The sequence below is a fragment of the Manis pentadactyla genome, chromosome X, assembly GCF_030020395.1.
Source record: "Manis pentadactyla isolate mManPen7 chromosome X, mManPen7.hap1, whole genome shotgun sequence".
NCBI classification, from domain to species: domain Eukaryota; kingdom Metazoa; phylum Chordata; class Mammalia; order Pholidota; family Manidae; genus Manis; species Manis pentadactyla.
Genome location: NC_080038.1, coordinates 65952743 through 65965657, shown reverse-complemented (window position 1 = coordinate 65965657; position 12915 = coordinate 65952743). Strand labels below are relative to the sequence as shown.

Genomic DNA, 12915 nt, shown 5'->3' with positions numbered 1-12915 from the left:
GGGTCTGTTCTTGGCCAGTATCAAACTGTCTTGATTACTGTGGCTTTGTAGTAGAGCTTGTAGTTGGGAAGCGAGATTGCCCCTGCTTTATTTTTCCTTCTCAGGATTGCTTTGGTGATACAGGGTGTTTGCAGTTCCATATGAATTTTAGAACTATTTGTTCCATTTCATTGAAGAATGCTGTTGGTATTTTGATAGAGATTGCATTGAATGTGTAGATTACTTTGGGGAGAACAACCATTTTGACAATATTAATTCTTCCTACCCAACAGCATGGGATGAATTTCTGTTTCCTAGTGTCCCCTTTAATTTCTTTTAAGAGTGTCTTGTAGTTATCAAGGTACAGGTCTTTCACCTCCTTGGTTAGGTTTATTCCTAGGTATTTTTTTTCTTTTTGATGCCATTTTGACTGGAATTGTTTTCCTGATTTCTCTTTCTGCTAGTTCATCTTTAGTGTATAGGAATGCAACAGATTTCTGTGTTTTAACTTTGTATCCTGCAACTTTGCTGCATTCAGATATTAGTTATAGTAGTTTTGGAGTGGATTCTTTAGGTTTTTTTGTGTAAAATATCATGTTATCTTCAAACAGGGACAGTTTGGATTCTTCCTTATCAAACTGGATGCATTTTATTTCTTTGTTTTGTCTGATTGCCATGGAGAGGACCTCCAGTACTACATTGATTAAAAGTGGGGAGACTGGGCAACCTTTTCTTCTTCTTGATCTTATGGGAAAATCTTTCAGCTTCTTGCTGTTAAGTATGATATTGGCTGTGGGTTTGTCATATATGGCCTTTATTATGTTGAGGTACTTCCCCTCTATACCCATTTTGTTGAGAGTTTTTATTGTGTATGAATTCTGAATTTTGTCAAATGCTTTTTCAGCATCTATGGAGACAATCATGTGGTTTTTGTCCTTTTTTTTGATGTAGTGGATGATGTTGATGGATTTTCGAATGTAGTACCATCCTTGCATCCCTTTGGTGCATCCCACTTTGTCGTGGTATATGATACTCTTGATGTATTTTTGAATTCGCTTTGCTAATACTTTGTTGACTACTTTTGCATCTATGTTCATTACAGGTATTCTTCTGTAGTTTTCTTATTTTGTGTTGTCTTTGCCTGGTTTTGGTATTAGGGTGATTCTGGCTTCATAGAATGAGTTTGGAAGTACTACTCCCTCTTCTATTTTGTGGAAAACTTTAAGGAGAATGGGTATTATCTCTTTTCTAAATGTCAGATAAAATTCAGTCATGAATCCATCTGTTTCAGAGGTTTTGTTCTTGGGTAGTTTTTTGATTACTGTTTAGTTTTTTTTGCTTGTAATTAGTCTGTTTAGATGTTCTTTTTCTTCTTTGGTCTGTCTTGAAAGGTTGTATTTATCTAGAAAGTTGTCCATTTCTTCTAGGTTATCCAGTTTGTTAGCATACAGATTTTCATAACATTCTCTAATATTTCTTTGTATTTCTGTGTTATCCATTGTGACTTTTCCTTTCTCATTTCTCATTCTATTTATGTGTGTGGACCCTCTTTTTCTTTTAGTAAGTCTTGCTAGCATTTTATGTATTTTGTTTATTTTCTGAAAGAACCAGCTCTTGGTTTCATTGATTTTTCTATTGTTTTATTGTTCTCAATTTTATTTCTTCTCTTATATTTATTATGTCCCTTCTTCTGCTGACTTTGGGCCTCATTTGTTCTTCTTTTTCCAATTTCAATAATTATGACTTTAGACTATACATTTGGGATTCTTCTTCCTTCTTTAAATAGGCCTGGATTGCTATATGCTTTCCTCTTAGAACCACCTTTGCTGTGTCCCACAGAAGTTGGTGCATTGTGCTATTGTTTTCATTTGTCTCTGTATATTGCTTGATCTCTGTTTTAATTTGGTCATTGATCCATTGATTATTTAGGAGCATGATGTTAAGCCTCCATGTGTTTGTGAGCCTTTTTGTTTTCTTTGTACAATTTATTTCTAGTTTCATACCTTTGTGATCTGAGAAGTTGGTTGGTAGAATTTCAATCTTTTTGAATTTACTGAAGCTCTTTTTGTGACCTCGTGTGGTGTGGTCTTTCTGATAAATGTTCCCTGTGCACCTGAGAAAAATGTTTATCATGCTGCTTTTGAGTGTAGAGTTCTGTAGATGTCTGTTAGGTCCATCTGTTTTAGTGTGTTGTTCAGCGCCTCTGTGTCCTTTCTTATTTTCAGGTCTGTTGACCTGTCCTTTGGAGTGAGCAGTGTGTTGTAGTCTCCTAAAATGGATGAATTGCATTCTATTTCCCCTTCAATTCTGTTAGTATTTGTTTCACATATGTAGGTGGTCCTCTGTTGGGTGCATAGATATTTATAATGGTTATATCCTCTTTTCGAACTCATCCCTTTATCATTATGTAATTTTCATCTTCTCTTGTTACTTTGTTTGTTTTGAAGTCTATTTTATCTGATACAAGTAGTGCAACACCTGATTTTTTCTCCCTATTTTTGCATGAAATATCTTTTTCCATCCCTTCCCTTTTAGTCTGTGTATGTCTTTTTGTTTGAACTGAGTCTCTTGTGGGCAGCATATAGATGGGTCTTGCTTTTTTTATCCATTCTATTACTCTGGGTCTTTTGATTGGTGCATTGAGTCCATTTATATTTAGGTCGATTATCAATGGATATATGCTTTTTGCCATTGCAATCTTTGGATTCATGGGTACCAAAGTTTCAATGGTAGCTTCTTTACTATCTAACTGTCTCACTTAACTCACTTATTACACTATTATAAACACAGTCTGATGATTCTTTTCTCTCTCCATTATTTTACTTCCTCCTCCACTCTTTATATGTTAAGTGTTTTATTCTGTACTCCTTTGTGTTTCCCTTGACTTATTTTGTGGATAGCTGATTTTAGTTTTCACTTTGTTAGTATTTGATTGGTCTACTTTCTTTGCTGTGGTTTTATTTTATCTAGTGACATCTATTTAGCCTTAGGAGCACCTCCATCTCGATCAGTCCTTTTAAAATACACTGTAGAGATGGGTTGTGGAAAGCAAATTCCCTCAACTTTTGCTTATCTATGAATTTTTTAATCCCTCCTTCAAATTTAAATGATAATCTTGCTGGATACAGTATTTTTTGTTTGTAGCCCTTCTGTTTCATTGCATTAAATATATCATGCCATTCTCTTGTGTCCTGTAATGTTTCTGCTGAGAACTCTGATGATAGCCTGATGGGTTTTCCTTTGTAGGTGATCTTTTTTCTCTCCCTGGCTCCTTTTAATTCTCTGTCTTTCTCTTTCATCTTTGCCATTTTAATTGTTACATGTCTTGGTGTTGTCCTCCCTGGGTCCCATGTGTTGGGAGATATGTGGACTTCCATGGTCTGTTAGACTATTTCTTTCCCAGATTGGGGGCATTATCAGCAATTATTTCTTCAAAGACATTTTCTATCCCCTTTTCTCTCTCTTCTTCTTCTGGTACCCCTATAATGCAAATATTATTCCACTTGGATTGGTCACACAATTCTCTTAATATTCTTTCATTCCTAGAGAACCTTTTATCTCTCTCTGCTTCAGCTCTGCATTCTTCTTCTTTGTTTTATATTCCATTAACAGTCTTTTGCACCTCATCCAGTCTGCTCTTAAATCTTTCCATTGTTTGTTTAATTTCTGTTATCTCCCTCCAGAATTCATCCCTTAGCTCTTGCATATGTCTCTGCAGCTCCATCAGCATGCTTATGACTTTTGTTTTGAGTTTTTGTTTCAGGGAGATTGTTAATTTATGTCTCACCATGCCCTCTCTCTGGTGTTTGATGGATATTGGATTTAACAAGGTTTTTCTGCCTTTTCACAGTGATTGAAGTGATTACCAGCATGTGGCATGTGTGCCTGCTTGGAGAACAGAGTCCCTTCCTGCTTGCTTGTCTCCTTTCCTGTCTTCACTGTATGTGCCAGTCAACCGCACACAGGGAGTAGCCTCTGGGTTAATCCCCTGAGCCTCCATAGGCGGGGTGGCCTTGGAATGGTCTAGGGCACTGACAGGTGTCACAGGTGAGTTGCATGTGTTTTCCCATTAGAATGGCACCCCCTCATGCTTTCCATACTCTGCGCTGATCTCTGCTGCCCATGCCAGGCAACCGCACACAGGGAGCAGCGTCTGGGTCGATATCCTGGGCTGCCATGGGCTGTGTGGCCATCGGTATATCCTTGGGCCTTGGTGGTGGTTGCTCATGAGCAGTGCATGTTTGCTGTGAGTACAGGGCCCATACATGCTTCTCGGACTCTCTGCCAGTTTTGTCTGCCTGTGTAGTGTCAACTGGATGCAGGGGACAGCCTCTGGGTTTACCCGCTTAGCTGCCATGGGCTGGGAAGCCCTCAAGATGGCCTAGGGCACTGGCAGTGATTGCAGGCCAGCAGCATGTTTTCTCTGTGATAATAAAGCCCCTTTGTGCATTCCAGACTCTGTTTCTGTCTCCGCTGTCTGTGGCAGGGGACAGCCTCTGGGTCTGGCTTATTTAGCTGCACACTGGAAGAAGCCTCTGTGTGGTTGTTGTGGGCAGGGCTGCTCCCCGGCTGTTATGCAGCAATGGCAGGTAAGCTGGTTTGTTTGCAGTGCCAATGTGAGGGTAATGAATGGCAGGCTGCTTATAGCCATGAGGGGCTTTGGAGCTGTGTTGCCACCCAGGGGATTAGGGTGCCTGACATTCCTTAAAGTTCCCAGCCTGTTGGGCTGATTGTGCCAGGATGATTTTGTCTACCTGTTAAACCCTTGTCCCTCTAAGACTTTTAAAGCACTCACTTTTCTTTTGTCCCAAGGTGGCCCACTGTGGGAACCTGTTTGTAGTCTTAGTCTTGGATTTTGATTTTCCTTTCCTCGAATATCTTGTACACCATGCAATGTGTGTCTGTGTTCCCAGTGCAGATTACTAGGGCTGGTTATTTAGCAGTCCTGTGCTTTCACTCCCTCCCCACTCTGATTCTTTTCCTCCCACTGGTGAGCTGGCATCAGGGGAGTGCTAGGGTACCCCTGGGTCACAGCTTTGTATCTTACCCTTTTTGTGAGATGTTGAGTTCTCGCAGATGTAGATGTAGCCTAGCTTGTGTACTGTATCTTCTGGTCACTCTTTTAGGAATAGTTGTAATTGTTGTATTTTCAAAATATATATGGTTTTGGGCAGAGATTTCTGCCACCATACTCATGCTGCCATCTTGAGAATCTCTCCCTAATCTGCTTTTAAAACCCTCCATTGTGTTCATCAATGATTGGATCTCTGTCCTAAATTAATTCCTCTTTTCTTGGATATTTTTCTGCACCTCCAGGAGCATGTTTATGATTTTTATTTTGAAATCTCTTTTAGGAAGATTGATTAGTTCATTCTCACTCAATCCTTTATCTGTTGTTTGTGAGATTTTGCTTTGAACCAAGTTCCTTTAACATTTCATATTTGTATGTGGTGCCTTCTAGTGCCTAGTAGCTCTACTCTCTGGAGCTTCTCAGACCCTGGAGTGACGTCAGGTATTGCAGGGGAGTAGTGCTGGTGCCTGGTGGGGAGAAAAGAGCTGTTTCCTGCTTCCCAGCTGCTATGCCTGTTTCCACTGGCAGAACCAGTGGGCTGAACACATGGGTGTAAGCCTCTATGCTTTGTGTTTTAGCTGCTGGTAGATGGGGCTTCCCTCTGGCTGGCCTGATGACAGGGTAGGGCTTGCCAATTTGGTAGCCAGATGCTGTTTGGCTGGAGGATGGTGCAGCAAGCTGCATATCACGGTGGCGGTCTTTGGAGCTGTGTAGTCAACCAGGGGGATGGAGTGCCTTTACAATCCTGAAAGTTCCCTACGTGCTCGGCAGAGTGTACCTAGACAATTTTTTCTACCTGAACTTCCTCCTGCACAGAAAGCTCTGTGCAATCCTTGTCCATTCACCTCCCCTCTCACTGTTAGGAATTCTCTCAGACTGCCCACCCAGAGCAGCCGGATGTGGATCCCTGTTTTCCACAAGCATCTGTAATCTCAGTCTCTCCAGATATTCCTCCTGTTTTAGCTTTCCAATCCCACTAATCACCAGAGCACCATGTAATGTACGTTCATACTCCCAGAGAAGATCTCCAGGGCTAGGTGATCAGCAGTCTGAGACCTCCACTCCCTCCCTGCTCCATTTCTCTTCCTCCCACCAATGAGCTGGGGTCGGGGAAGGGCTTGGGTCTCACAGGGTCATGGCTTCGGTGCATTATCCTGTTCTGCTAGGTCTGTTCTTTTCTCCAGGTGCATGCAGTCTTGCACAGCCTTCTTTTCTGTTACTCTTTCAAGATTACTTGTATTAATTATATTTTTGTATTATATGTAGTTTTAGGAGGAGGTATCTGTCTCACCCCTCATGCCACCATCTTGAATCCTCTCTCCTTACTAGTTTCTTTAATTGTAAGTTTAGACTGTTTACTTGTGGGTTTTTAAAGGTAAATCTCTATTGCTTTGTACTTTCCTCTTAGAACTGTCTGCAATGTCCAACAGATTTTGGGTTGTTGAATGTTTATTTTCATTTGTTTTAATTTGATCATTGAATCATTGATTATTTAGAAGCATGTTGTGTAGCCTCCATTTGTTTGTAGGCTTTTTTTGTTTTCTTTGTGTAATTTTGAGTTTCACACCATTGTGGTCTAAGAAGTTGTTTGCTAAAATTTCAATCTTTTTGAATGTATTGAGGCATTTCTGTGGCCTAGTATGTGATGTAGCATGGAGAATGTTCTGTATATACTTGAGAATAATGTTTATCCTGCTGCTTCTGGATGGAGTGTTCTGTAGATGTCGGATAAGTCCACAAGATCTAATGAATTGTTTAGTGCTTGTTTCCTTATTTATTTTCTGTCTGGTTGATCTGTTTATTGATGTGAGTTGTGTGTGAAGGCCTCCTATGATGAATGTGCTGCAATCTATTTCCCCCTTTAATTCTGTTAGCATTTGTTTTACATATTTCTGTGTTTCTATGTTGTGTGCATATTTATAATGGTTATATCCTCTTGTTGGACAGATTTCTTTATCATCATATGATGTCATTCTTTGTTTCCTTCCTTTGTTTTGAAACCTATTTTGTCTGATATATGTATTGCTACTCCTGCTTTTTTCACCCTATTATTTGTATGAAATATCTTTTTCCACATGTTCCCTTTCAGTCTGTGTATATCTGGGCCTGAAATGAAACTCCTGTAGACAAACAAAAGTCTCTTCCTTTTGTTCAGTGCTCTCTGCACTTCCATAGTTCTTTTTCTTTATCCATTCTACCACCCTATGTTTTTCGATTGATGCATTCAGTCTACATACATTTAACTGTATTATTGGTAGATATGGACTTACTGCTAATTCATTATTTTTTTTGTTTGCTTTTATAGCTCTACTCTGTTTTTCTTTCTTCCTTGCTTATAGTATTCTTTGTTATTTGATGGTTTTCTTTAGTGTTGTGATTGGGCCGTTCCTTAAAAAAATTTTTTTTGGTATCTATTGTAGGCTTCAGTTTTGTGGTAACCAAAGGTTCAAGGGTAGCTTCCTGACTACATAACAGTTTATCTTAAATTGCTGATTACATTACTCTATTTCAAGTACAATCTAAAGGTACTTTTTTCTTCTTCCTCCTCTGGACTTTTTGTATTAGATATAATCTGTACTTTTTGTGTATCCTTTGACTGATTTTGTGTATTACTAATTTTACTTCTTTTGTTTCATTTTAATTTTATACTTGCTTGGTAATGAATTGATCTACTACCTTTACTGTGGGTTTATTTGCACTGGTGAAAGCTATTTAGCCTTAGGGACATTTCCATCTGAAGCAGTCCCTCTAACATATCCTGTAAGGCTGGCTTAGTTGTGATGAATTCCTTCAATTTTTTTAATCTGGAAATTGTTTAATCCCTGCTTCAAATTTAAATGATAATCTTTCTGGGTTGGGAATTCTTCACTGAAGGTCCTCCTGTTTCAGTATGTTAATATATCATGCCACTCTTTTCTGGCCTGTAAAATTTGTGCTGAGAAGTCTGCTGATAGCCTAATGGGATTTCCTTTATAAATGAACTTTATTCTCTCTCTGGCTGCTTTCAATACTCTCTCCTTATCATTGATCTTTTCCTTTTTTATTATTATATGTCTTGGTTTTGTCTTACTAAGGTCCCTTTTGTTAGGTGATCTCCGAACTTCTATGGCCTGAGTGTCTATTTTCTTCCCCAGATTAGGAAGTTTTCAACAATTATTTCCTCAAGGAGACTTTCTATCCCTTTGTCTCTCTTTTCTCCTTCTGGTACCCCTCTAATGCAAATATTGTATCCTTTGGATTGGTCACACAACTCTCTTATTATTCTTTCATTTCTAGAGATATTTTTTTCTCTTTGTTCCTCAGCTTTGTGGTGTTCCTGTTCTTCAATTTCCATCTCATTTACTGTCTCCTCTATTTGCAATAATCCACTCTTAAATCCCTCCATTCTATGTTTCAATTCAGATACTGTATTCTTCAGCTCTGAGTGCTTCATTTTCAGGCAGTCCATCTCTTTGTTGAAGTCCTTCATGATAGCTTGAATATTTTTCTGTAAATCTGTGAGCATGTTTATGACTCTTCTTCTGAAATTTTTGTCAATAAGACTGATGATCTGTGTTGCATTTAACTCTCTTTCTGGTGTCCTGTCCTGTAGTTTTGTTTGGAACATATTTCTTTGCATCCTCAAGTCATCATGGTTTCTGTGCTTCTTCCTTTGTATTAGATGACTCTCTTATGCCTTCTGGCCTCTAATATAATAGCTTTATGAAGGACACCTCTTATGGTGTTTAGAAACCTAACAGTATTTACTCTCCAATGCATGGTTCTACTTTGCAGGATCCCTACCTGTGTGCAGTCAGCAGGACCACCTTTCTGTAGTGGTCTGAGTCTGTGCTGGGAGTTTGCTTCAGTGCTCCCTTTGTGATCAGTGCAGAAGTCTCTGCTGGTATCACTGTGCGTGTGGCTGCCCTCTGCCTGCCTTGCAGCAGTGATGCAGCTGAACGGTTAATGTGATGAGTGGGCTGATGTGTGGTTCGGTCTGATACATATGTGCATCACCAGCCTTGGGCACCCAATGGGAGGAAGGAGCACTTGGGGCTTTCTCCTGCAGGCATCTTCTTGGTTCGGCTGAAATGGATCCAAGGAAGCTGGGAGAGTCCCTCTGCCTACAAGGCAGGAAAGTCTGACACTCCTCCTGGAGAGAGTCAGTTAGCTGCTGGTACTGGGAGCACGGCAGAGCCTCAGGGCTGCATTGCCACAGAGGGGATTGGAGTGTATGGGGCTCCTGAGATTTTTTGACATTTTGTACTTAATGAAGTCTGGGGGAGGTATCCTCTACCTGTCATTTCTCCTGAGGAGAGAGCTCCTTCCAACCCTTACCCCTCTGGCACCTGCCCACCCCTTCTGTCAAGTCTTTCAAACTCCTGCCTCTACTTTGTGTCTAAGCTCTGGTGGAGTGTACCTGTAGTTCTCAAATGGTTAGAGTTTCAGCCTCCCAGAGTGTTTGAGCTTTCCCTGTTTTCCAGCCCCACTAATCATCAGAAACCAATATAATGTGGAGTCGTACTCCCAGAGCAGATCTCTAGGGAAAATTGTGCAGAGTTCCTTGGATCCTATTCCCTCCCTGCTATGTTCCTTTCTCCCACCTATGGGCTGGCATAGGGGGAGGGTTCGAGTCCTGCTCAATCATGATTCTGTCACTTTACCCTTCTTTGTATGGTCTTTTCTCCTTCCCCAGGTGCAGGTGGTCTGTTCTGTAGTTTTCAGTTCATTTTCAAGTTTAGTTGTATTTGCTGTATTTTCTTTTATGTTTTTGGAAGGTGGTTTCCACCTTGCCTTCATACTCCACCATCTTTTTCTCCACCCCATACATCCCACATAATTTTACCATTGTGTTTCTGTTTTCATTCACTCCATGTGTTTGATTTCCTCTTTGATCTGTTCCTTGACCCATTGATTATTTGGAAACATGTTGTTTAGCCTCCATGTGTTTATTATTTTTTGGCTTTCTTCATGTATTTGATATCTACTTTCATACCATTGTGGTCTTAAAATTGTTGAGATATTTTTCTGTCTTAAATGTGATTTATTTTGGAGAAGATTCCATATGTGCACTTGAGAAAAATATGTCTTATGTTGCTTTTAGGTAGTTCTGTAAATACCTGTTACGTCCATCTGATCTAATATCATCCAATGCCTCCATTTCCTTTTTTATTTTCTGTCTGGATGACCTATGCATTGATGGCATGGGGTGTTATAATCCCTACTATTATCATGTTGCTGTCAATTTTTCCATTTACTTTTGTTAGTATTTGGTTTCTATATTTAGGTGCTTCTATGCTAGGTTCATAGATGCTTATTATTGTTATACCTTATTGTTGAATTCCTTCCTTCATCTTTATGTAATGGCTTCCTTTTCCTCTTATGTTCTTTTTTTCTGAAGTATATTTTGTCTGATATAAATATTGTAACTCCAGCTTTTTATCCATCCATATTTGCATTGTATATCTTTTCCCTTCGCTTCAGTTTCAGTCTGTGTGTTTTCTTAGGCCTGAAGTGAATCACTTGTAGGCAGGAAATACACGGGTTCTGTTTTTTCATCCATTCTGTCACCCTATGTCTTTTGACTGGAGCATTTAAAACATTTACATTTAAAGTGATTATCAATATATATATGTACTTACTGTCATTTTATTAAATGTTTTCTGGTTGTTTTTGGGTTTTTTTTATTCCTCTACTTGTCTCTTCTCTTGTGTTTTTTGTCTTTCATTTTCATTGTGTTTGGGTCCCTTCTTTTGTGTGTGTGTCTATTATAAGGCTTTGGTTTGTGGTGACTATGGGGTTCTTATATGACCTTCTATGAATATAACAATCTATACTAAGCTGATGATCACGAACATTTGAACGCATTCTAACAGCACTGTATTTATTCGTTCCTCCTCCCCACTGATGTATATAATACCTTCTATTATGCCTTTTTATTAAGTGATCCCCTTAACTATCTTTTAAATATAATTGTTTTTGCTGAGGGGTGTAAAAGATGGCAGAGTAAGCTGGGTACCTCCTGCCACAAAGACACCAAGGAAGCAACTACAGCAAATACAACTAAGCCTTAAAATAATCTGAAGACTGCAGAACAGACCACCTACATCTAGGAAAGAAGAAAATATCACACAGAAAATGGTGAAGTGGCAGAGCCATGATCAAATGGGACCCAAGCCCTTCTTCCATCCCAGCCCACAGGTGATAGGAAGAGAAACAGAGCAGGAAGTGTATAGATACTCAGGAACTCTATCACCTAGCCCTGGAGATCTGCTCCATAAACACAAGTTAGCATTGCATTAGGTTCTGGTGACTAGAAGGGCTGGAAACCAAGGACAGTTTGACCATTCTGGGAGGCTGACACTCCAGCTGCTTGATGAGGATGGGCATGCTCTACCAGACCTGAGACCCAAAGCAGAGGCAGCAGTTTGAAAGACTTGCCAGCTGTGGCAGGTAAGCCAGACGGTTGAAGGTTGGATGTAGTTCTTTCCTCAGGAGAAAGGTCAGGTGGATGATACCTCCCAAACCCTCTCTGGGCACTACAGGTTTAGAACTCTTGGGAGCCCCAGGAGCTCCATTCTCTTATGGGAAACTCAGCCATGAGGAACTTCCCTGTGCACCAACAGCAAGCCAATCCACTTGGCCCAGCAGCAGCATTAGCCTTTGCTGCCTGGCAGGCAGAGGGAGGCTCCCTCAACTTTCTCAGATCTGTTTTAGCCCAACACCATGGGTGATTTCAGTAGCCAGATCAGTGAGCTCCTTCCTCCCCTTGGGTATCCAAACCTGGTGCTACATATCCTGCCTTGGACCAGACATACACAATGACCCCACCCACCCACTAACTTTGGAGCCCTGCCACTGCTGCAGGGTGGCAGAGGGCAGCTGTGTCCACAGTGATCTCAGCAGATGACTCTGTCCTGATCACAAAGGGCCAGCTGAGGCAAACTGAGGTAAACATCAGCAGACAGAGATAAACCACTGCTGACAGACAGAAAGAAAGGCAACCTCAGAGATTGTCACCAATTGCAACTGGGGCTCCACATCAAAGGAGAACCAGGAAGTAGAGAAGAAAGTGTCCTGAGTTCTTGGCATCACAGAATGCCTTCTTCACTAAGCCATTACTCTCTAGGCAAGGAAGTAAAGCAGATACATCTAACACAAAGGAAGAAACAAAGAAAACCTGACAAAATGAGGAAACAGAGGAATATGTTCCAAGTAAATCTACAGGATAAGACACCAGAAAGAGGCTAAATGAAATGGAGATAACCAATCCTCTTGATAAATATTTCAAAGTATAAGTCATAAATATGCTCACTGATCTGCAGAAATGTATTAAATATCTCAGAGAGGACTTTAACAAAAAGATACAATAGCTGAAAAGTAGAGTAACTGAAGTAAAACATACAATGGTGGGAATGAATAATAGATTGTTTCAAGTAGGGGAGACAATCAGTGAGATGGAAATTAGAGAACAGGAACACAAAAGCTGAGGGACATAGAGAAAAAGATTTCTAGGCATGAAATAATGATAAGAGATATGTGTGACTAATCCAGTTGAAAAATTATTCACATAATAGGGGTATCAGAAATTGAAAAGAGAGACAAATGGACAGAAAGTCTCGATGAGGAAATAATTTTTGAAAACTCCCCAAATCTGGGGAAGGAATAGACATTTAGGCAATGGAAGCACAGAGAGAACCTAACAGAAGAAACCCCAGGAAGACAACACCAAGATGTGTAATAATTACAATGGCAAAGATTAAGGATAAGGAGAGAGTATTGAAAGCATCCAGAGAGAGAAAAGAGATTGCATATAAGGGAAACACCATCAGGCTCTCAGCAGACTTCTCAGCAGTAACTTTACAGGCCAGAAGGGAGTGGCATGG

At 40.1% G+C, this 12915-nt stretch overlaps 1 pseudogene; it reads right to left on the bottom strand.

Moving 5' to 3' along the window:
* The window catches only part of LOC118931438 (succinyl-CoA:3-ketoacid coenzyme A transferase 1, mitochondrial-like), a 29329-nt pseudogene extending 25157 nt beyond the window's left edge, over positions 1-4172 (bottom strand).
* Positions 4173-12915: the final 8743 nt, after the last annotated feature.